Raw genomic sequence first — 23,643 nt, forward strand, 5'->3', positions numbered from 1 at the left:
ACAATGTGATTAGGGACAAGGACCTGTGCACAAAATGATGGACAAGCCGCATGACACTGTCACTCTTAGAGGACAGGGCGTTCACAACATGGACAACCGCTAGGTTGTCACACCAAAATGCACAGTCTGGTCCCTAAACTGTTCACCCCAAAGCTCTAGGGCCACTATCAAGGGGAAGAACTCCAAAAAGTCAAATCCTTAACCAATGAAGAGGCACTCCATTCCGGAGGCCAAACTGACCAGCACCACTGGTCACCGAACACTACCCCAAAACCACAAGACCCCGCGGCATCGGAGCAGAGCTGCAACTCAGCTTCCAAAAGAAGCTCGTGCCTCAAAAAAGACAGCCCAGTAAATTGGTCTAAAAAACTCCCACCACACGCAGAGGTCAGCCCTGACCCCTGCGCATAAGCAGGTACGATGATGGGGCAAACGGAGCCCCTTCATCGCAGCGTATAACCTCCTAGAAAAGGCCCTGCCCGGCACAATGACCCGGCAGGCAAAATTAAGTATTCCAGCTAGTTCCTGGAGCTGCCGAAGAGTGACCTTCCTGCAGCCCAGAACCGCATCGAGCTTACCCCTGATTTCAATCAACTTGTCCAGGGGCAGTCTAAAAGAATGCTCCTCTGAGTCCAATTCAATACCAAGGAAGGTAATCTTGGTGGCGGGGCCTTTGGTCTCCTCAGAGGTGAAAGGCACCCCCAACTGAGCACAAAGGGCTTCGAAGTCCCGCATTAGAGCAAAGCATTGCTCCGAATGCGCAGGCCCCGCCACCAAGAAATCATCAAGGCAGTGAACGACCCAGACCAGACCACTGTACCTCCTGAGCGCCCACTCCAAGAAGGTGCTAAAGCTCTTCAAAAGAGAGCATGAGACAGAGCAACCCATGGGTAAAGCCCTGTCCACATAAAAAACCACATTCGAAATGGAAGCCCAACAGCTCGAAGCCGTCTGGGTGTATGGAGAGGAGCCAGGATGCTGACTTAATGTCGCATTTATACGCAAGGGCTCCAACCCCACACTTCCTTACCATGGCCACGGCCGCATCAAAGGATGCGTGCCGGACTGAACAAAGTCCGTCAGGAACGAAATCATTCACTGACTCCCCTTTAGGAAAAGACAAGTGGTGAATCAACCTAATTCACCAGTCGCCTTTTTGGGGACCACCCCTAATGGGGACACCCCAAAATTTGGGAAGGGTGGCTCCGGGAAGGGCCCCAGGACCCTCCCCTCGGCCACCTCCTTCGCTACTTTAGATCTAATAATGACTTTGTGTCCCACAACCGACCTGAGGTTGTTGGACATGAAGGCTTGCCTAACCCCCATGTAAGGGATCCTGAATCCCTTTGAGAAACCTAGCAAGAGAGCAGCCGCTCTCGAGCAAGGGTGGTAGTCCCTCAACCAACTCTAAAGTGTTTTTAAATTAATTGGGCTGGGCCCCTCTTCCCCCAGTAGGTGGGGGTTGTTCCCTGGACCCCCTCCCCTCCTAACCATCCCCTTTTAGGGGCAGGGGCACACCGAAGCGGCATGGGAACTCCCGCCTACCCGCACGCATGGCTGTACTTACAAAAGGGGCGAAAACAAGCCCCTTTGCAGCAAACCCATGACATGCGGCGAACGGGTCCCACACTGTGGTGGCCCCCATACCTAATACCCCTGGCCCCGACGGGTAAGCCGTCAAAAGGGATGGAGGCACTACGGCCTGTGTTGGCGGGGTCCAACCCCCCGCCCCCGACACACCAGGCCCTAGCAGAAAAGCTGCCCCAGGGGCCTGTGCCCCCGCAGTAGGAGCCGACGGGGGGGCCAAACCTGGTTACAGGTGCCCCCCCCCCTGAAAAAACCCCAAGAAACGGGGACCGGGTGGCACCAACCCCATTCCCTCCAGCAGGACCCCCCGGGGGCCCCTTCCTGGTTAGCCCTGGCCGAGGGCCTCATCACCCCCCAGGCACAGCTGCCGGCTGGGCTACCAAAATATATAAAATAAATAATGTAGACTATAAGATATATATAAAATATATTAATTAATTTTGACCATAATTATCGGTATTATCAGTCTTATTATTATTATGATTTTTGTTTTACACCATCGTTCTTACTTTTACACATTAATGAAACCGAGGCCGCCCAGGCCCCAAAAGAGGGCAGCAAATGGCCTCTGCCCAAATAGGCAGTGCAGCAGCAGGAAGCTGCCGCCAAGGGCCTAACTGCCCTCCATACAGGGGCCACGAACCCGGGGGGCGCACACGCGAGCCCTCCGCCCGATCCCCCACATTCCCGAGGGGGCGACCAGAACGATCCCCTCCCCCGGACGAAAGAGAGGGGCAACAGCCGAAACGGCACAAGGCCCCGCCTTCCCGCCGGACCCGAAGCCCCCAGACCGTTCCACAAGCCTCCGATGAGGCTCTCAAAATGGCGACCGCAACACGCGGCCACTTCTTACTAAGGGGGGGGGGCGGACTCCAACCTGGAGCCTGGTTGCTGCCCGAGAGCTCCAGGTGGAAGAGGGGCAGACCGCAGGCCTCCGATGGGCGGAAGAGCCAGCTGCTCGCAATGAGCTGCAGCCTCCACAAGCCTCCGACAAGGCTTCCAAAAGAGACGGCCGACCACGCGGCCGTCGAAAGAGGCTCCCAGAGCAGACATCCAAATGTCTGCTCTGCTAACATAGTCCGGGCGAACAGGCCGAACCCGGGCCTGCACGCCCTTTTATAGGGCTGGCAAGCCCCGCCCGGACACGTCAGCAATCAGGCCACCCTGGCCTGACTCTCGGCCGAAGTCTCGCAATCTCGCGAGACTTCAGCCGAGATCCAAGATGGCGGCGGCCATGTGTCCGGTGTCGTCCCGACCCTCCTGCAAAAGGCACCGGCAGGTAAGTCCGCCGGTGCTATTTTTTTAGTACTGTATATCTGTACTTTTGAATTATTTCCTGGAAACTGTCTGGATAAATCTTTATCATTTTCTAGGCAAGGTTTGAGAAATGATTGGTGATTGCTTGTTTCCTAGGACTGAAAGTGACTGGCCAAAATCACCCAGCTGGTTTTGTGCAGAAAATTTAACTAGAACTCACAGTCTCCCAGTTCCTACCCTAGTCCCCTTAACAGAGACAAACTGTTTCTGGCTCCATCCAGGTTCAACAATAAATTGCCTTAGCTAATCTCTAAACTTAATTCTGGTGAATCTCCCCCCAAAAATGAATTATTCAAAATCATCACAATTTCTTTAATGTTTTGGTTTACCAAAATCACAACCAACGCTTTCTTGTTTAAGGCCACTGGATCTGGTTTAATGATATGCCCTCACTGTTATGAAAACTGTGTCTAACTTTCACATAGGGACCAACTGTTTTATTTCAGGTCTCTTCAATCTAGATGACTCTATGAGCTCAGAATTGGAAGAGTGAAATCCAGCAAATCTGGACATCAACCTCAGGGAGAAACTGATACATGTTTAACACAGAATTAAACACATGTGCATAAGTGCAAACACAATCACTGTTAGAAAAATATCTAGTTATAGTCACGTGTATTCTAGATCGGGGGTCTCGAACCTTGGCAACTTTAAGCCTGGTGGACTTCAACTCCCAGAATTCTCCATCTGGCTGGGGAATTCTGGGGGTTGAAATCCACCAAGCTTAAAGTTGCCAAGCTTCGAGAATCCTTTTCTAGATCACTGCAAGAGATCAGTCCTTTCACTACCCTATAAATGTAGAGTAAGCATAACAGTTTCTAAGGTGATAGATGGTCGCCAGTCTCTTATCTACAGTGAAATTGTCACCAAACATCTTTCATACTAATGAAAAACACACCCAGACAGTTGCACTCTCTGTTTCCTTGTCAATATCTAGCCACACAAGACCAGCATGTCTCTGCTCCAGGCTGTTTGTCTATTCTAATACCCATGGAGACAACAGCTTGCTTATGTCATAAACCACATCTATCACCGCAAACTTAAATTCTTTATTCTTGGCTTAATAATGTTTGAAGGAAGCATCTCTTCTCTGTCTCTCTGTCTTCTGAACAAAAAGGCAACATTTATGGTTCAAAGATCTAAACCATGACTTGGACAGAGACGAGCTGAAAGCAGCGTGAACATCAGTGTTGAATCTTTTACATAGACTTAGGAAGTGAAAATCTATAGCAAGCAATTCAGCACACTTAAATGCTTTCTAAAGGGTCACCAAGCCTGATCTACAGTCGAGATGTTACAAGCCCTAACAAACCCGTCTCCATGTAATAATAATAATAATAATAATAATAATAATAATAATAATAATAATAACAACAACAACAACAACAACAACAATAATAGTATTAAAAGACCTTTTCTGTCATCACCTTCCCTGATTAATAACATTTAACAATCCTTAATGATATTACAGTAGTCCATAATACAACCTCTTTTGGAAGGAGGATAGATATTGACAGGAAGAAAGGAGCGGGAAAAACAGTATGCCAAAATTAAACAGTAATTTGATGTTCTTGCAATAATCTCAATAATAAGAGCTAGAAAGTAACGTGCTATACACTTCTTAGATAAAAAACTCTTCAAATCCCACATAGTTATACTCCTCTGTATCTTTATTCTCGCACTAGGGTTGGGAAAAAAATTATATGAGGCCATCTTCAAGAAATTCATGCTTTTCAGCATGATAGAAAATTACCATTTGTAATTTGGAGGCATTGAATGACGAAGGAGACTGATATGGTCATTATTTCTGAGCTTAATTTATGTCACAGGATTTGGATTTTTATAAGATATACAGTGAATTAATTCAAGATTTTAGTTTTAAATTACAATATGTCTTTCCTTCTGCATTTGTCGACTCTATTGTCATTTGCTTACTAGAAATTTGCTCTCAGAGCAAATTTGATTACTGGAGATTTGCTCTCAGTTGAGCAACAGATAATTTCAATTTCAATTCAAAATAAAGCTGGAAGAGACTTTTGAGGTCTTCTAGTGCAACACCCACTCACCCACCCCAATCAAGCATAAGATACCTATACCATTTCAGACAAATGACTGTCCAGTCTCTTCTTTAAAACCTCAAGTGATAGACCACTCACAACTTTGTTGTTGAGAGCCGCTCCGAGTCTAATAAATAAATAAATAATAAACTTCTGACCACAAGCTTTTCCGCTGATTAATTGTTCTCACTATTAGGAAGTTTCTCCTTAATGTCAGGTTGTTTCTTTCCTAGATTAGTTTCCATCCATTGTTTCTTGTCCTACCCTTTGGTGCTTTGGAAAATAAGTTGATTCCCTCTTCTTTGTGACAGATCCTTAAATAATAGTATACTGCTATCATATCACTCCCAATCCTTCTTTTTTCTAGAATAGCTATGCTAAATTATATAGATTATCCACATAATCGTTCTTCATATAATTTAGTCTCCAGCCCTTTAATCATCTTAGTTGCTCTTCTCTGCACTTTTTCCAAAGTCTCAACAGATTTTTTGGACTGCAGTGATATTCCTCAGTTGTCCAACGAGAATTTTTATTCTGATATGGAGGACTGTACTTCCTCCATGTAAATGCATGTGTATAATAGTGTTTTGATTATGTACTTATATACATGAGTGATCAGTGCATGAACATAATTTTTTATTTTCTATAAGTTTAAAGCAAGTTCTCCTAAATTAAAAGTACTAGACTTCCTAGAGGAAGCCAATCTGCTATAGTGGTCCCAAATACCAGGTTACAAATCAGAAAGCCATAAGTTCAAGTCTTGTCTGAAAAGCCTAAAAGTCAACTGGATGAGTTTGAGCCAGTCACTCTCCCTCAGTTCTGGGAAGAAGACAAAGAAAAAACATTGAGAAGAAAAGTGCAGGAAATTGATCATGTAGTTATAAGGATTGAAAGCATCTCAACTCCATCCAAAAAAATCACATCAATGAATCTACTCATTCCACCAATACAGCTAAAGCATACAGTATTTTTTTAAAGCTCGACATGCCTGGAAGTAGGCTATTCTAATATGAAGTTAAATCATATATTTATTGATGTGAAGTAATGTAGCCATGTTAAGTGACGCACACAGATTTAAACGTATTTTATGCATCCTGCCTTTCTTTTGAAGGCCTACTGGCAATAGTATTTCCTGTGAAAAGTCTTCTGCAATATTAGCAAATTCCCTAACAAATCCTACTTTGATTATCCTGGTCCTTTAAAGCTCCGATTTGTAATTTTCATCACCAGAAATTTTAGTTGAACTTCTGCATCCCTAAACTGAAATTCCCCTTTATACCAATAGCACGTTTGCTCAATTCTTATTGTCCAAGACTGTTGATTTTCTAAGAAGGCTTTCCTATTCCTGGTTTATGAATTTTGCAGCAAACTGTCTTTGCAGAAGAGACGGAGTAACGACACGGACACAAGAGCTGGATTTAAAACTGGGTCATTTTTATTAAAACAAATTTGCATAATTTATTAATTAAATTAGCATAATTAACATAACTAACTATGACCCAAACAATGGACCTGCAGGGTCAAACAATTGCTTCCGGGGCGGAAAATGACGTAAAATAAACTTCCGGGGCAACGTATGGGCGTAGCTCCATGCTAGTCCAGGTGAGGGACCCCTCCCTCACCTGAGACCCTGCCATGCACTTGCATGTGGGAGGTCCCGCCGGCTAACCCCTAACAGGGGACTTAAATGTGCGGGACCCAAAGACAGGTTCCCCCCAACTGCTCAGGTCGTCAAAACCACAAGCTTGGATAGAACCTGTCAATCATCCCCAAAGATGCCCAACGGAGAACACGCAGTTGCTAAACCACCACCCAGTTTTCCGCCCCTAACCTGCCTACCCAAATGACCAAAGGTAAGCCAATTAACCAAACAGGTGCAAGCACCCCCTAACCGCTTACCCTTGTCCACAGTGTGGAATAGGCGAAAAAAACGGTCCGGCTAAAATGCCAGACCGCCAAAAATTCCTATTCGGCCCCCTAGGGCGACCCATAATAGCACACTGAAAAATAGGGAGGGCGGGCGGGTGTCTGCTCACGACGATGTCCGGGCGAAAAGGCTGAGCCCGGGCCTGCACGCCCTTTTATAGGGCTGGCAGGCCCCGCTATCATCAAGGTAGTGAACGACCGAACCCAGATCACTGCGCCTCCTGAGCACCCACTCCAAGAAGGTGCTAAAGCTCTCAAAAAGAGAGCACGAAACAGAGCAACCCATAGGTAGAGCCCTGTCTATGTAGAAACCACCTTCAAAGTGGAAGCCCAAGAGCTCGAAGTCGTCTGGGTGAATGGGGAGGAGCCGGAATGCCGACTTAATGTCGCATTTCCCCATAAGGGCTCCAACCCCACACTTCCTAACCATGGCCACGGCCGCATAAAAGGATGCGTACCGGACTGAACAAATTTCGTCAGGAATGAAATCATTCACTGACTCCCCTTTCGGAAAAGACAAATGGTGAATCAACCTAAATTCACCACTCACCTTTTTGGGGACCACACCCAATGGGGACACCCTAAGATTCGGGAAGGGCGGCTCCGGGAAAGGCCCTAGGACCCTGCACTCGGCAACCTCCTTCCGTATCTTTGCCCTAACGATGTCTTCATGTCCCACAACCGGTCTAAGGTTGTCGGACATGAAGGCTTTCCTAACCCCCATATAAGGGATCCTAAATCCCTCAGAAAAACCTAGCAAGAGAGCATCCGTTTTCGAGTGAGGGTGGTAGTTCTTTAACCAACCCTCCAGTGCCTGAAGATCAATTGGGCTGGGCCCCTTTTCCCCCAGCAGATGGGAGTTGCTTATCATGGCTGATGGTGAAATTGGACCATGGGAGTCCCTTCTTTCAGTCCAAATCATATAGTACACCACACTGGCTGTTATATTTTTAGCATGGCAAATATTACTCAATTCACAGTACCAGTCTCAATAAGTGATCGTTGAAAACTGTGGTTGACTATTTTAATCAAAGACCTACTGTGATGTAGTCTTTAAGCAGTTTGGTTTAATCTTATGGAAATTCCATTTTTTCTCCATACACTGGCAATACAAGATAATCATGGGATACAAACATGTTTTTACATGGAAAAAGTACACTCTTCTATATAGGGATAGAAATTTTGAGTGTGATAACTCTATCTTAATCTGATTAATTAATATAATATATTATCCAAAGAATGCTCTAACTCCAACACTGTATCTAAGTTGAGATTGATTTAGCCTTCCATCCTTCCAAGGCCAGAAAAATGAGGACCCAGGCAATATGCTGACTCTTTAGAGAAGGCTGTAAAGCACTATGAAGCAATATATAAGTCTAAGGGCTAGTGCTATAGTGCTATCCACAATCTCCATTCAACCCTGCAAATATGTGGTTCGCTAAACTAAATACAGTCCATTCATAAATAGACTTTTTTCTTTATTGCCATAAGCTGCTTTTAAATGGCAGTTTAAGTGCAGGTTGTTTTAATCAGAGACCCTGTTTTGTATTGTGATTTAAGACTTCAGACCAAAAACCAGGAGGCTGTGAATTATAGTCCTACCCAAAGCATGGAACTAGGTGATCCTGGGCAAGTCACTCTTTCTTAGCCCTAAGAAGAATGCAAGAATCTGGGTAACCTTTAACTGCAGGGAATTACAAAAACTGCAGGGAGTAATCCACACAGGCTTTACTTCAAGACACCAAAGGGGAAAAAGAAAACCAACAAAACACTTATCAAGAAGCCATATTTTTAAACAAAACAGATGCCTTTCCTTGTGAGTCATGGACTAAGACGATGATGATAAGAGAAGTTTTCAGAGAATCTCAGTAATGCATAGACTCCAAAGGTATTACGAGTTGTTTTCTTTTGGGATGCTTTAAAGCAACCCTTTTCATCTCTTAATCAATTAGTTTAGTTACTACATGTATTCACTTTTGTAAGTTTAAACCTTTTGAAGAAAACTGCCTAAGGAACAGCATCATAATATATTCCTAAATCTACTTGGCCTTAAGTAACACTTCTGTTCTTCCCTCTTTTTTATCCCCGTTCTTTAAGTTACTGTACTGTTGCATCCCTGAGATAGATTCCATTTTTACTAATGTCTGGGCATTATTCCATTAAATTTTATTCAATAAAATTTAAAGTTGCATTGAAACATTTATGCAACTGTGCCAAACATTTGTGCAAAGATCCGTGGCAGTGTCATCAATAATGTTCACAGATTTTTCCTTTCTGCATCTCAGATAATGCCCATCTAAGTCCTTTCAAGACGTGGTGGTTTAGAACCAGAAGTTGTGGGGATAAGAATATCTATCCATGCATTCAACAATTAGTTAGTCTTAAACTGATGACACCTAATGAACCTACTTCTTTTCACCACTTCCTGTCCAATGCAGGTTTTTCCTACCTTTCTTTAGGGAGGAAAACAATGGTACAATAATACTTTGAAAGTACATAATGTAGAACATAGAATCATAAGGCTGAAAGGGATCTTGGAGGCCTTATAAACAATCCCCAGCTCAAAGCAGGAGATTTTATATCATCCCATTCAAATGGTTGTCCAGTCTATTTTTTAAAACTTCCAGTGAGGGAGCATCCACAACTCTTGTAGCCAAGCTACTCCACTGATTAATTATTCTCACTGTCCAATAATTTCTCCTTACTTCTAGGTTGGATCTTTAATCAGCTTCCATTATATGTGCTTTATAGAAAAGTCAATCCCCTCTTCTCTCTGACAGCCCCTGGAATTATCATGTCTCCCTTAATCTTTTTCTTGGATTGACTAGAAATACCCAGGTCCTTTAACTTTCATCAAAGAGCTTCCAGAACATTTATCATCTTCATTGCTCTACTTTTTAGAGTCTCAGCATCTTTACTGTATCATGGTAACTAAAATAATACATAGAATTCCAAGGGTGGTTTCACTAGTGTAGTACAAAGTTTTATTATCACTTCTTGTGATCTTGATGCTTGATACATGGGCTTTTTTGGCAGCTGCACCTCACTGCTGCCTCATACTTAAGTAGTATTCCAGTAGGGCACATAGGCCTTTCTCACAGTCACAACTGTTGAGGCAAGTATCACCTCTTTTGTAACTATGCATTTGGCTTTTCCTAAACTAAAATACTTTTTGGATTGTAATTTGATGGCTGAAAAGATCTTCACTGCCATGTTTATTTCTGCCCTGTTTTGTATTGCAGAAGGAAGTCTAAGTATAGGTGGGCAATTTTATTTAGCTTGGGGTACGGTTTAAGTCCCCACCTGAATATTTAGCAGCTTTCTCTGAGGTTTGCAGGGAAACATTTCAGTGATATTAGGATGTTATCTGGGGTTAACATTTCTGCTTTCAATATATGCCACCTTGAACTTGTGTGGGTGAGGTGGGGGGAAGGAGACAACTAATTTCCACAGTATTTGTTGGAGTTGGGTTTTCCAGGACTTGTTTTAGCATTACTTGATTAATTGCAACAAAGGTCTGGGAATTCAGCTCTTGTTAGGCAACCCTTATCGGGAATGTGGTTTTTAGATGGGAATGAAGGAGTCATAAAACATTTGCTGGAAAACCTTAAAAGAATCAACTCCCCACCATCACCAAAAAAAGGCTTGTCAGTTGTTTTAGTTTTGTCATTTGTGGCCAATAAGCTTAAGGATCATAAAAGGTGAAGGCTAGAAAATGCTTATAAGTCCTCTGATAGTTTCATCACACTCAGAGAGAATCAAGATTAACATAATTCAATTCTGTAAATGTTTTTATAGTTTACTTAACTTACCCACAATCAAATGTTTGCTAAGATGTTTTACAGGAAACTCTTTTTATTCAGACACTTCTATAACCTTATCCCATCATTGATGTGTGTTCTCAGAATCACACACTATCTCTTATGTTCCAGACACTAATGCTTATTCATAGAGTACAGACCGGCATCCTATCTCTTTCTTTTCCTTGCTGTCCCAATCTGGATTGGTCCTTTCCTGCTAGATTAGGTAATGGAAGTACAAAGGGAAGGTGTGCAGAGTCAGACCTAATTCAAGATTACAATAAAGGGACAAAAGCATACATCCCTATGCTCAAACTCTTTTACGGGATTAATAAGAAACGTAATTTTGATAAAATTAATTTTTAAGGTTTAATCCTGCAAGATTTTAATCCATTTTTATTTTATTACAATTCAACTTTATATTTTATTTTGTTATTGTATTTTATTATTTTATTTATTTGTATCCTGTCTTTATTATTTTTTAAAAAATAACTCAAGGTGATGAACATATCCAAGACTTCCACCTCCTCTTATTTTACTCTGTGAGTGACTGGTCCAAGGTCACTCAGCTAGAGCAAGATTACAACATAGCACAGCCTATAAGACTGCCTATCCTTGACCAGGGACCTTGACCACATTGCAGGCTGCTGTGTTATTATTTGTTTGTCATGTACATATTGGTGGAAATATATAATAATATTTATATACCTGATACTAGTAAAAGAGAAACATAAGGACAGGGGATGGAAGGCATTCTGGTGCACTTATGCACGGCCCTTACTGACCTCTTAGGAATCGGGAGAGGTCAACAGTGGATAGTCTAAGGGTAAGGTTTTGGGGGTTAGGTGATGATACTACAGAGTCTGGTAGTGAGTTCCATGCATCAACTACACAGTTACTAAAGTTGTATTTCCTGCTGTCAAGTTTAGAGCGGTTTACTTTAATTTTGTATCTGTTGTGTGCTCGTGTGTTGTTGTGGTTGCAGCTGAAGTAGTCGTTGACAGGAAGAACATTGTAGAAGATGATTTTATGGGCTATGCATAGGTTGCGTTTAAGACAACGTAGATCTAAGCTTTCTAAACCTAGGATTGTAAGTCTAGTTGCGTAGGGTATTCTGTTATGAGTGAAGGAGTGGAGGGCTCTTCTGGACATTTTCTAGGGTGTTTATGTCTGAAATGTGGTGTGGGTTCCAAACAGATGAGCTGTATTCAAGGATTGATCTGGTGAAAGTTTTGTATGCTCTGGTTAGTAGTGTGAGATTACCGGAGCAGAAGCTACGTAGGATTAGGAGAACAACTCTTGAAGCCTTTTTGGCGATGTTGTTGCAGTGGGCTTTGGTACTAAGGTCATTTGATATGAGTATTCCAAGGTCTTTAATGGAGTGAGTGTTGTCTGCAAGGTCTTGTTTATTTAAATGTTTCTAAAGGTCCATCAATATCACTCTGAGTGGGTCGTTTCATTCCAGCTTCTATAAAATAGTGTAAAAGAGCAGTTGTGATTCTCTTAAGAAGGTTCTCCCACCTCCCTTCTCTTTCATAGATGTTGACAGTTACCTTTCTATTTTAACTAAATTGTTGCAAAAACCGCCTGTGTTATTAGATTTGCACAAATGATTAAACAGAACATTTAAAAACAAACACCTCTCTGCCATCAAATTTATGACAGGGTATTTATGTTGAAAGAATAATTAGGAGAAATTTCTATTGGAAAGGTAGGTGCTGCTCTCTGCTGACAGAAAGTAAACATGTTTATTTTTACATTAGAGCAGCTGTGTTTTGAAATGGCTGTTGCAAACTATTCACAGACACCTGTTTGGGCCAGCCAGTCAGGGAGCATTTGCGTTATCTTATAAATACATGATAGCTGCATGGTATTCTTTTTGGCTAATGCATTTTTCATAGCTGAGAATTAGATGATGACCTTACGGCAATAACTTTGACTTCCTCCCTCCCTCCCTCCCTTCCTAAAGCCCAGAACAAAAAACAAATAAAACCAGAACAACCCCCCCCCCTCAACTGATGAAGTTCAATTGTAATAGTAACCAATAAGATTGCATTAAAGGCAAAGGTTCCATATGCAATTTGATCCATTGAATATTATTTACTGTCTTGTTAAACAAAGCAGTGATCCTTTATCTCCGCTTCAAGTCTTTGGAGAGGGGCGGCATACAAATCTAAATAATAATAATAATAATAATAATAATAATAATAATAATAATACCAACTGGAAAACCAAAATGGAAAATCCGACTAGAACTGAAAATCAAAAGCTTGAGATCAGATGCAAGTAACTTGAAGAACATTAAGGAGCAGAAACTGAACAATCTGAAGATCAAAGACTATTTGACAAAAAAGTACTGGCTTAATACAACAAAGATCGAGGAAGCTCTGGAAATTGTAAAGCAGCAGATAACAGCGACAGCCAGGAAAATTGAGCGATATGAAGTTAGGATCACCCAGTACAGGCAGAATCAAACATTTCAATCCAATCAGAGGTAGTTCTACCAGAACCTGCATCAGCAAACAGATAAGAAAATTGAAAAGCCAGAGGTGAAAATAACAACAAACTTCTGGAAAGATCTCTGGGAGGTCGGAAAGGACTATAACAGGACTGCTGGGTGGATAAAGGAGTTTGAGAAGGAATTCTCAAAGAGCAATATGCAGCAGCTGGAGATAACACTTAAAATGATTGCAGAAAGAGTGAAGAGGGTAAAGAACTGGACATCCCCTGGCACTGATCAGGTGCATGGGTTTTGGCTGAAATACCTGACCAGCCTGCATGCAAAAATGGCCGAATTGTTCAACAAAATGCTGCAGACAGGAAATATTAGTGAATGGCTCACAACTGTCAGAACATATTTAATACAGAAAGACGCAGTGAAGGGAGCCATACCGGGAAACTACAGGCCAATAACATGTTTGCCGACCATGCTCAAACTGCTGACAGGTATCATAGCTGACAGCATTCAGGACTACCTAGAAGAAAATGACATCATGCCAGTGGAGCAAAAGGGCAATAAAACACAAAATAGAGGTACGAAAGACCAGCTCCTAATTGATAAAATGATTTTGGAGAACTGTAAGAACAGGAAAACAAATCTATACATGACCTGGATTGACTACAAGAAAGCCTTTGACTCATTGCCACACAGCTGGATCATAAAATGCCTGGAAGTCATTGGAGTCAATGAAAACATCAGGAAATTCATAGAAAAGGCGACGAAATATTGGAAGACTGAGCTTTTTGTTGGGAATGAAAGCTATGGACTGATCAACATCAGAAGGGGCATCTTCCAGGAGGACTCTTTGTCCCAATTGCTATTCATCATCGCTATAATCCCGCTGTCACTCATCCTACAGAAAACAAACCTAGGCTACCAAACTGCTAGGAATTCACCAAAAATTTCACACCTGCTGTATATGGATGACCTGAAGTTGTACGGAAAATCAAAAACTGAGATACAGTCACTAACCAACACTGTGCAAATCTTCAGCAATGACATCATCATGGAGTTTGACCTGGATAAATGTGCCACAGTGGCACTGAAAAAGGGGAAAAACACTGAAAGTGAGGGCATTGAAATGCCAAATGGTCAAACCATCAAGTGCCACCAGCCAGAAGCCTACAGATATTTGGGCATCTTGCAACTGGATAATATCAAGCATGGCCATGTGAAAACTGTGATCAGCAAAGAGTACATCCAGAGGACCAGAAAAATTCTGAAGAGCAAACTGAATGGTGGCAACACTATCAAGGCTATAAATACGTGGGCCATACCTGTCATTAGATACACAGCTGGCATAGTGAACTGGACTCAAGCAGAGCTGGACAACCTGGACAGGAAAACCAGAAAATTAATGACGATCCATCATGCACTACACCCCCGCAGTGACGTTGACAGGCTGTATTTACCAAGAAAAATAGGTGGCAGAGGACTTTTGCAAGTGAAGCAGACAGTGGAAGAAGAGAAGCATGCATTAACTGACTATGTGAAGGAGAGCAAAGAGTCAGCGTTGATGGAGGTCAACAATAGGAAACTTCTCAAGGTGAAGCAAACTAAGGATCAGTACAGAAAAAATGTAACTCAATGTCATATGGACAGTTGATGGAACAAAGCATTGCATGGCCAGTTCTTGGAGAAGATTGAAGGCAAAGTGGATAAAGAAAAGACCTGGTTATGGCTTACAAGTGGAACACTCAAAAAGGAGACAGAAGGACTAATACTGGCGGCACAAGAAAAGGCCATTAGAACAAATGCTGTCAAAGCCAGAATTGAAAAATCAACAGACGATCCAAAGTGCAGACTCTGTAAAGAAACAGATGAAACAATCGATCACATACTCAGCTGCTGCAAAAAGGTCGCACAGACTGACTACAAACATAGACATGATGCTGTGGCACAGATGATCCACTGGAACTTGTGCCGGAACTACCATTTACCAGTGGCAAAGAACTGGTGGGATCATAAGCCCAAAAAAGTGGTTGAAAATGAGCAAGCAAAACTACTGTGGGACTTCCGACTTCAGACTGACCGAATTCTGAAGCATAACACACCAGACATCCTGATTGTGGGGAAAAAGAAAGTATGGATCATCGACATCGCAATCCCAGGGGACAGCAGAATTGAGGAGAAGTAGCTAGAGAAATTAGTGAAATACGAAGATCTAAAAATCGAGCTGCAACGACTCTGGCATAAGCCAGTGAAAGTGGTCCCAGTGGTACTTGGCACGCTGGGCGCAGTGCCAAAGGATCTCAGCAGACATTTGAAAACCATCGGAATTGACAAAATCTCCATCTGTCAATTGCAAAAGGCCGCTTTACTGGGATCGGCAAACATAATTCGCCACTACATCACACAGTCCTAAGTGCTTGGGAAGCGCCCGACTGGTGATGAAATACGAAATCCAGCATAGTGATCTCGTTTGCTGAGTTGTATTGACATAATAATAATAATAATAATAATAATAATAATAATAACAACAACAACAACAACAACAACAACAACAACAACAATCTATTTATTCACCACATTCAAGCCAGCTGAGGTTGCAGGAATTGGATATGGCTAGTCTAGAGAAAAGAAGGACTGGGGTGACATGATAGCAGTATTCCACTATTTGAAGGGCTGCCACAAAGAATAGGAAAACAACTTGTCTTCCAAAGTACCAGGAAGCAAGACAAGAAACAGTGGATGGAAACTAATCAAGGAGAAAAGCAACCTAGAACTAAGAAGAAATTTCTTGATAGAACAATTAACAAATGGATCGGCTTGCCTTCAGAAGTTGTGGATGCTCCCATCACTGGAGATTTTAAAGAAATGGTATAGGGCAGTGATGGAGAACCTTTTTTCCTCCGGTGCAGAAAGCACATGTGTGTGCACTATTGTGCCACACCCATAATTCAATGCCTTGGGAGGGCAAAAACGGCCTCTCCCCAGCCCCCCGAAGGCCCTCTGAAGGCTGGAAACAGCCCATTTCCCAATGTCTGGTGAGCCTGGTAGGGCCGTTTTTGTCCTCCCCAGTCTTCAGAGGCTTCCCTGGAGCATGTGAAGGGCAAAAACACCCTCCCCCATCCTTCCAGAGGGCCTCTGGAAACTGAAAACGCTCTCCCAGAGCCTCTGTGCTATTTTAAATATGGAGTCCATGGTTGCTTGCAGACGTCTCATTACAAAACTGGGTAATGTCATCAGTGGAAGTGACTATATACATTAGTTTCCATCCATTGTTTCTTGTCTTGCCACTCCAGGAGCCATCCAGGCTACAAACCATATTTTTGGGGCTGAAAGGCAAAAGAAAACAGTAAGCTCCCTCCCATATTTGGATATACCAGGTGACTCGACCAAAAAATATTTAATCTTTCCCTGGACTGATAAGGGAGGTGAATTTGTGGCTTAGAAGATAAAAACACTGCCTAACAAGGCAAGCATCCCAAGTTTGAAGACTAGAAGGATATGGCTAGCTGATGACTGCTAAATAGCTTGAAATAGATTTAGACTACTAGTCTGCAGTCTCCCTTTATTTCTTTATCAGTTCTTTGTAAGTTTAAAAATATGGTTTATAACCTGGATGGCCCCTGGAGTGCTCCTCCCATATTTGGGTATACTAGGTGAATTGACAAAAAAACATTTTACACACACACACACACACACACACACCCCTTCCGGTTTATGTACAATTGCTTTTATAGATGCATTGTATTACTATTTGCAAATGTCTGTCTTTTGGGGTATTGCTTTTTCTAATGCCATTCCTAGTGTGTAGCAATGATTATAATATAATCACACACACACACACACACACGCACACATGCATGCACACACACTAAGGTTGCTGATTTGTGATATGAGGCTATTGTGTGCTTCCAGATCTTCCCTCTCCTTGTATTTTAGTTAATTTATGCTTCTGTTTAAGGAAAACCCTGATAACGTTCATGTCAGAGCGAAGGAATAGCTTCATTTCTCCTGTAGAGCCTGGTTTTTTTTAATTATGCTGTAATTGTAAGATTTTTGAAGCCAGGAAAATCTTAGGAGTATTGATCCTAAAAGATAACTACTTGGAGTTGGAAGAAACTCACTGTACTGGGAGTAGGGGCTACATTGCAGAGTTTGGAAGCTCTCAGCTATGATAGGTAGGCCCATTTCAGTACATGAAATGCTTTCAAGCAGTCTTCAGAATCAATCAATACCAATACAATTTTTAAGACTTTCTTCCCGTTTCAGAATAAAAGGAGTTATGATCTGTCAGTTTCAAGAAGGGAAAACAGTTCAAGGCTGAAATGGGATCAGACAGTAAGGCCTGACTTTCTGTAACTGATTCTCTATAAAAGTGGAGAAAAAATTCATTTCAAAATACAGTGAGATTGACACCGTGATCTTTTACATAAGCAACTAAAACTATCAAAGAAAAATGATAAGTGGTATTCCAGTACTTGAGGGACTGACACAAAGAAGAGGGGGTCAAATTATTATCCAAAGCACCAGAGGGCAGGATAAAAAACAATGGTTGGAAACTAATGGATGAGAAAAGCAGTCTGAAATTAAGGAGAAACTTCCTAACAGTGAAGACAATTAACCAGTGGAACAGCTTGCCTCCAGAAATCGTGGGTAATCCATCACTAGATGTTTTTAATAAGAGTCTAAACAGTCACTTATCCAAAATACTATAGGTTCTCCTGCTTGAGCAGGGGGGGCTGGACTAGAAGCCCTCCAAGATCCCTTCCAGCCCATTCTTTCTATATTATTTTTATTAAAATATCCCTTAGAGCAGTGTTTCCCAACCTTGGCAACTTGAAGATATTTTGGGAGTTGAAGTCCAAATATCTTCAAGTTGCCAAGGTTGGGAAACACTGCCTTAGAGTTGTGCTGGCTTAGATCAGTATTTCTCAAATAGTGGGGTGCACCCCCTGGGGGACATGGAGCAATGCCAGGGGGACGTGGTCCGTGGGTGTCACCATTTTTTGGGGGGGGGATTTTTGGTCAAGAAAAAATTGACCAAGGGGCCAGCCACGTCTTAGCCTACCTCCCAGGAAGCTCTCTCTTTCCTCTGAACAGACAAGCGCAAAAGCAGTCGGAACCGAGTGAAACAGACCCGGAGTTGCGGACTGGGGAAAAAAGAAAGGTGTATTTGTGTGTGTGTTGGGGGAGGGGAGAAGCAGGCAAAGTAGGGGTCTCATTGCCCCATCTTCTTCTTTCAAAGCTCTGAAAAGGAAATAAACACAGCCTCACTCACTATGCTCAGATGCACAGAGAGAGGGGAGGGAGGGAGGACTAAATGAATGTGGCGTTCTGAACTGAATATAAGAAAAAGTCACTAGGAAGAAGAGGTGATCCCAGCAGTGAGGAAACAAAAGACACAGATTCGTGAGGGGGAGGGGGATTAGCTAGGGGTGGGCTACTGCCCGGACCAGGGGGGGGGACACTGTGGGGGTAGCAAAAATGGAGCTCCACCCCAGAACACCCAATTTGCACTGTAAGAAAATGCAAAAGCCACACCCACAGTGTGATAGTAAAACTTTTGCTAGCTCTTCACTGTGTTTAGCTAATAAGCCTCTGGTGGCAACTCCTGGAACAAACAAGGCAAGCAAGGAGGAGGGGGTGGGGTTCAGGGTCAAGGTCGGATTGCTCGTACCACCGCTATCAGTGCACTGCACATGCATCTTCAAGTGTCTTGGATGTGCACATATGCATCCCAGTGTGGTTTTGCTTCTACGCATGCACAGGAAGCAAACTATCATGAAGTGACCTGCGTATGTATGAGATTTCAGCGATTTGTTTTGCTTCTGCACATGTGCAGGTGGAGAAGAGGATGTTCTAAGGGGAAGAACATATTTCTTGCAAAAACTCCACCCCCTCAAATTAGGAAACACTTTTTAATAAAGCCCACAAACTGGAGAGGGATGTTTTTCTCATGGCTATCTAGTGCTTCTTGGTGTGTTTTTGTTTTTGGATTGATCAGTTATGAAATCTCTTTCAGAGGCCGATTCATCATTATAAAACACCCTATGAAATCAGACACAGCAGCTGCCATTCTCAACTATTATCATAAAATTTCAGACTGCAGGCACAATGGATCTAGGTGTGTGGGTGTGTGAAACAGAATATTGAATTGGAAACAGATGAAGCATTGTTCTTCACAAGAGCCAGCAACTCCTGTGGGGTTTTTTGGTCTGATGCTTCCCTCTGCTGGATATAACATGTATGGCATTCATGACATAATTTTCCAAATAACAAAATCTATTTCGGATTTGCATTGCTGGAACTCTTTCCTGGTCCCACAACAGCTTTTAGGAACATGTGGGGCAGCGCACTGAAAGAGGCCTTGCTTTTGTGCCTGACTATAGTAGTAACTGTTTGACAGCAGAACATAGTTGTGCAGATTTAAGCTTAAGTAGTACATGTTTTTGTCTTAAGCTGGGAGGATTCTGTGTTTCCACGTGTTGGCTCAGTTCCAAGTCAGAAGAAAGACACTGGAAATAAAATGGAGGCTGGAGGCTGATAGGAAAAAAAGGTTCCCTTTATTGATGAAACAGAACCACCAACCACATGTAATTCTGGGACAACTGACAAAATAATAAATAAATAATAAATAAAAATGGAGTTTAGAATGAGTGGTTTAGAATTGGTGGGTCATGTAGGGGTCATGGATGGCTCTATAGGCAAAAGGGGAAATGCAAATACTAAGTGTGTGAGCTAATTTGTCAGTCTTTGGTTTGTTGCATATCTGAGTTTCTGCCTGACCCAGTCTTTCTGAATGAATGACCAAATGTGCATTTCTAAAAGCTGGCTGCCTCAATTTCTGTTTAGGGCAGGAAAACTGGGGATCCTCCTTTAAGTTTTTTCTCCATTTCTCCTATCCTGCCTTTTTAATATTCCCCAATATATTCTTTGTGCGGGGGGAGACTTCCCACAAATGCCTGGATAAGATTGGCCTGTGGGCCACTGTGCTCCTGGCTCACCACAGTGTGCTCAGGGAGGACTCTCCACCCCTCCAGTGCAGTTCTTCATCATAATTTCAGGGCTGGTTAAGATTTTTGGTGCTTAGAAGGCAGTGAAGGGCTGCAAAAAACTTTACTACCACACTGTGGGTGGGGCTTATTTTGCCAGCCATGTAGCCAGGTGGGAGTGGCTTGATGATCATGTTACCAGAGATGGCTTAAAGGTCATGTAACTGGCTTAAAGGTGGCCAACTTGACATCACTTACATCAAGGGTTTGGGTTGGGGTTAGGGTGCCTGGCCTTTCCTCGCCTCAATGAGATACAATTTCCCTTACTATTACTGAACATCCACAATATACTATTTAATTCCATGTATATATGCTATATATGTACATACATATTACACACAGGCACACAAAAATATACATTATCTACTATATAAATTGTATGTGTATGTACACACACACACGCGCACACACACACAGCTCTTCTAAAATTGTACACATTCAACCTCATTTACTGTGATAGGAAAAACATACCCAGAGCCCAGAAGGGAAAAAAAGGAAAAAAATCTACCGGTTCTGTGTACCTGACCAACATTTTTTTACCGGTTCTGCATACCTGACCGTACCCGTAGGAGCCCATCACTGTTAGGAGGCAATGATTGAACTTGAGCAGAGTAAGATGGGTATGGCAACATTCCTGGCCTTGTGTGAGGGCACAGATACAGCTGACCCTTCTTGGCTTGCTACTGGCGATAATGTCAGGCAGTAAAATCTAAGAAAGACACGCCGAGTCATTTCAAAGCAGTTTCCTTTTGTGTTCCTCCTCTTTGGACAGAAATCTTGCCAAACTAAAGCAGTACTCTTCCTGGATCAGGCATTGCATCTGATCTGTGTGGGGTGCCACTCAGTAAAGCAGAAGAATACTGTCAGAATATTATCCCTCTCTCCAAATACCCGCAAGGAACTGATTTGTGAGGAAGTGTGGGTGTTTCTGCTCATTCCTCCCCTGCAGATCAGCTAGCTCAGGGACAATATTTTAAACCAGATGGTTTAGCCATCTGTCAGCAATTGTCACTTTCTCTTAAGGAGAAAAAACTGATGGTTGTTTTTCTCACCAGCAAATGACCATAAGCGAGCCCATCTCTTGTGTTCTTTTTGTTGTCCTGTGTGAATTTTATATGCTAATACACATCGTATGCTTTGTCTGTCTTTCAATTGAAAGAAAATTACCTTTTCACTGGTGGGATTCAGCCAGTTCACACCAGCTTGGACTGGTCTCCCATATCGGTGACGGAAATTTACATCCACTCACCAAACCGGCAGCTATGGCTGGTTATCTATGCCCCCGAACTGGTTCTCTGGTTGCCGCAGCTGGCAAAAAAACCATCCGCACATGCAGCGAGTCATTTCCGCAATGTGATGCACACAGGGAAAGAAAGTGGAAGCCACCCCTGATTCACACCTATTTGGGAAAACCAGTTGTTAACTTTCTAAGCAGCTCAGCGAACCAGTTGTTGGAAAACAAATCTCATTTTGTTTGTTTCCACTTTACAGGGTTCATCCTGTAAGGAAGGCAGGAAGGAAACATTCTGGTGTTGTTTATAGCCTAAACTTTATTGCTCTGCTTACAGAAACCCCCTCTCTGGTTAACTCTTATTACATTATAACAGCTAAGGCGAAGTGACCATCAATATGAGTGACGTTGAGTTGGCTATACCCACCCAGTCCCATGACCACCGAGCCATGCCTACCCAGCTGGTCATTAGGACAGAGACCAGGTTGTTAAATTATTTGAATCCCACCACTGCTTTTATTTCTCTCCAATTTAGAGACATTTAAAAATCATGCCAGATTATTTGGAGGACTGCCTTCTGCCATAAGAATCCCAGCAACCGGTTAGGTTCCACAGAGTCGGCCTTCTCCATGTCCCGTCAACCAGACAATGTCGCTTGGTGAGGCCTAGGAGAGGAGCCTTCTCTGCGGGGGCCATGGCCCTCTGGAATCAGCTTTCCCCAGAGATTTGCACTGCCCCCACCCTCGTTGCCTTCTGCAAGAGTCTCAAGACTCATCTATGCTGCCAGGCTTGGGCCACTCGACTCTAGCCCCCTGGCTGACGAATGTATTGTGAGTTAGCTGCTTGAATGGGAATGAGTATTTTTTTTGGGGGGGGGGGTATAATTTTTTATTTATTTTATATTCCTCCACACTGAATGGATATTTTTTATGGCTTGGGCTTTTTAGACTATTAATTTAAATTAATTGGATTTAGGATGTTATATTGTTTCTATATATATTGTAAGCTGCCCCGAGTCCTCAAAGAGGGGTGACATAAAAGTGCAATAACTAAATAAATAAAAATTTAAAATCTTACTGCTATCCTCTTTGAAAAATGCTTTGTGCTGAATAATTGCAATATAATCAGCTATCTGGACATGCTATGACCAGTGTTCCCTCTAATTTTTTGGGGGGGTGGGCGGAAAAGTATAGTGTCTGAGCGGCAGTCCCTTTGGGACTGGGCAGCACAAAAATAATAAATAAATAAATAAATAAACAAACAAACAAACAAACAAACAAATAAAAAACCCACCCTATTTTGCCTCAGAGAATTTCAAAATAAAATACTGTACTGTGTGTCTATAACAGTGAGCTCATAATAGGGCAACTCTATCAATATAAAAATGCCACTTAAATAGTTGAGCTAGTTTCAAACTAGATTTTGATTTTCTTTCTCTCTTCCTTACTCCCATTCTTTTTCTTTCTCTTTTCCTTCCTCTCTTTTTTCTATCTGTTTCTCTCTCTTCCTCTCTTCCTCTCTCTCTCCTTCCCTCTCACTCTTTCCCTCTCGGCTTCTGGGCAGGTTTGGAAAACTCTGAGTTGATGATGATTTTTAAGTGAGCGATTGCTCACTGCTCAGCTTAGAGGGAACTATGGCTATGACTATTAAATCACCTGGGAAATATTGACTTGAAATTTTGTGATCCTGAAAGAAAAATAAATTGTTCAAAAGCAAGCGCTTTCCTCAATTTTCTCAATCTTTATCCAGGTCAGATAGTATTTGGAAGGAGTAGAGAACTTTTCAGAGGCATCTTTGTCATTGCTTGTGGAAGATAATGTTGGCACAGCAATACTTACGTCTTCCTCTCCAACTCCTTGTTTTCTTCCTTATGCAGAGATCAATCAAACAACAGGATGGACACTGGCATTTCTCAAGTCTCAGTAATGTCCAAGACGGAGAAGGCAAGATGAAAGAGATTGTTATGAAATATTTTCTTATACCACTTATTTTCATATTCCTGGTATTGATATTTCTACATCAGCAACACAATCCATTACTTAAATGAAATCTTGTGTTAGAAAGATGTTTATTTTTATATTCAAATACTTTGCAGTAGTAGCTCTAACTTCTAGAAGAAGAAAATAAACCACATCTTTCTCTTTGAGCTTCCATGAATTAAGCCAATGAGGACATTTAAAACCAAGCCCATTTAGAAGACTTTTCATATATCCAGTCATGGGCT

At 42.4% G+C, this 23,643-nt stretch overlaps 1 long non-coding RNA gene across 1 annotated transcript in view; it reads left to right on the forward strand.

Moving 5' to 3' along the window:
- Window positions 1-23,378, forward strand: part of LOC139167623 (uncharacterized) — a 172,108-nt gene extending 148,730 nt beyond the window's left edge. The window contains exon 4 of the long non-coding RNA XR_011559159.1: window positions 23,296-23,378. This is a non-coding gene — a long non-coding RNA (uncharacterized lncRNA). The remainder of the gene's footprint in view (window positions 1-23,295) is intronic.
- Window positions 23,379-23,643: the final 265 nt, after the last annotated feature.

The sequence above is a fragment of the Erythrolamprus reginae genome, chromosome 5 (genome assembly GCF_031021105.1).
Source record: "Erythrolamprus reginae isolate rEryReg1 chromosome 5, rEryReg1.hap1, whole genome shotgun sequence".
Classification (NCBI taxonomy): domain Eukaryota; kingdom Metazoa; phylum Chordata; class Lepidosauria; order Squamata; family Dipsadidae; genus Erythrolamprus; species Erythrolamprus reginae.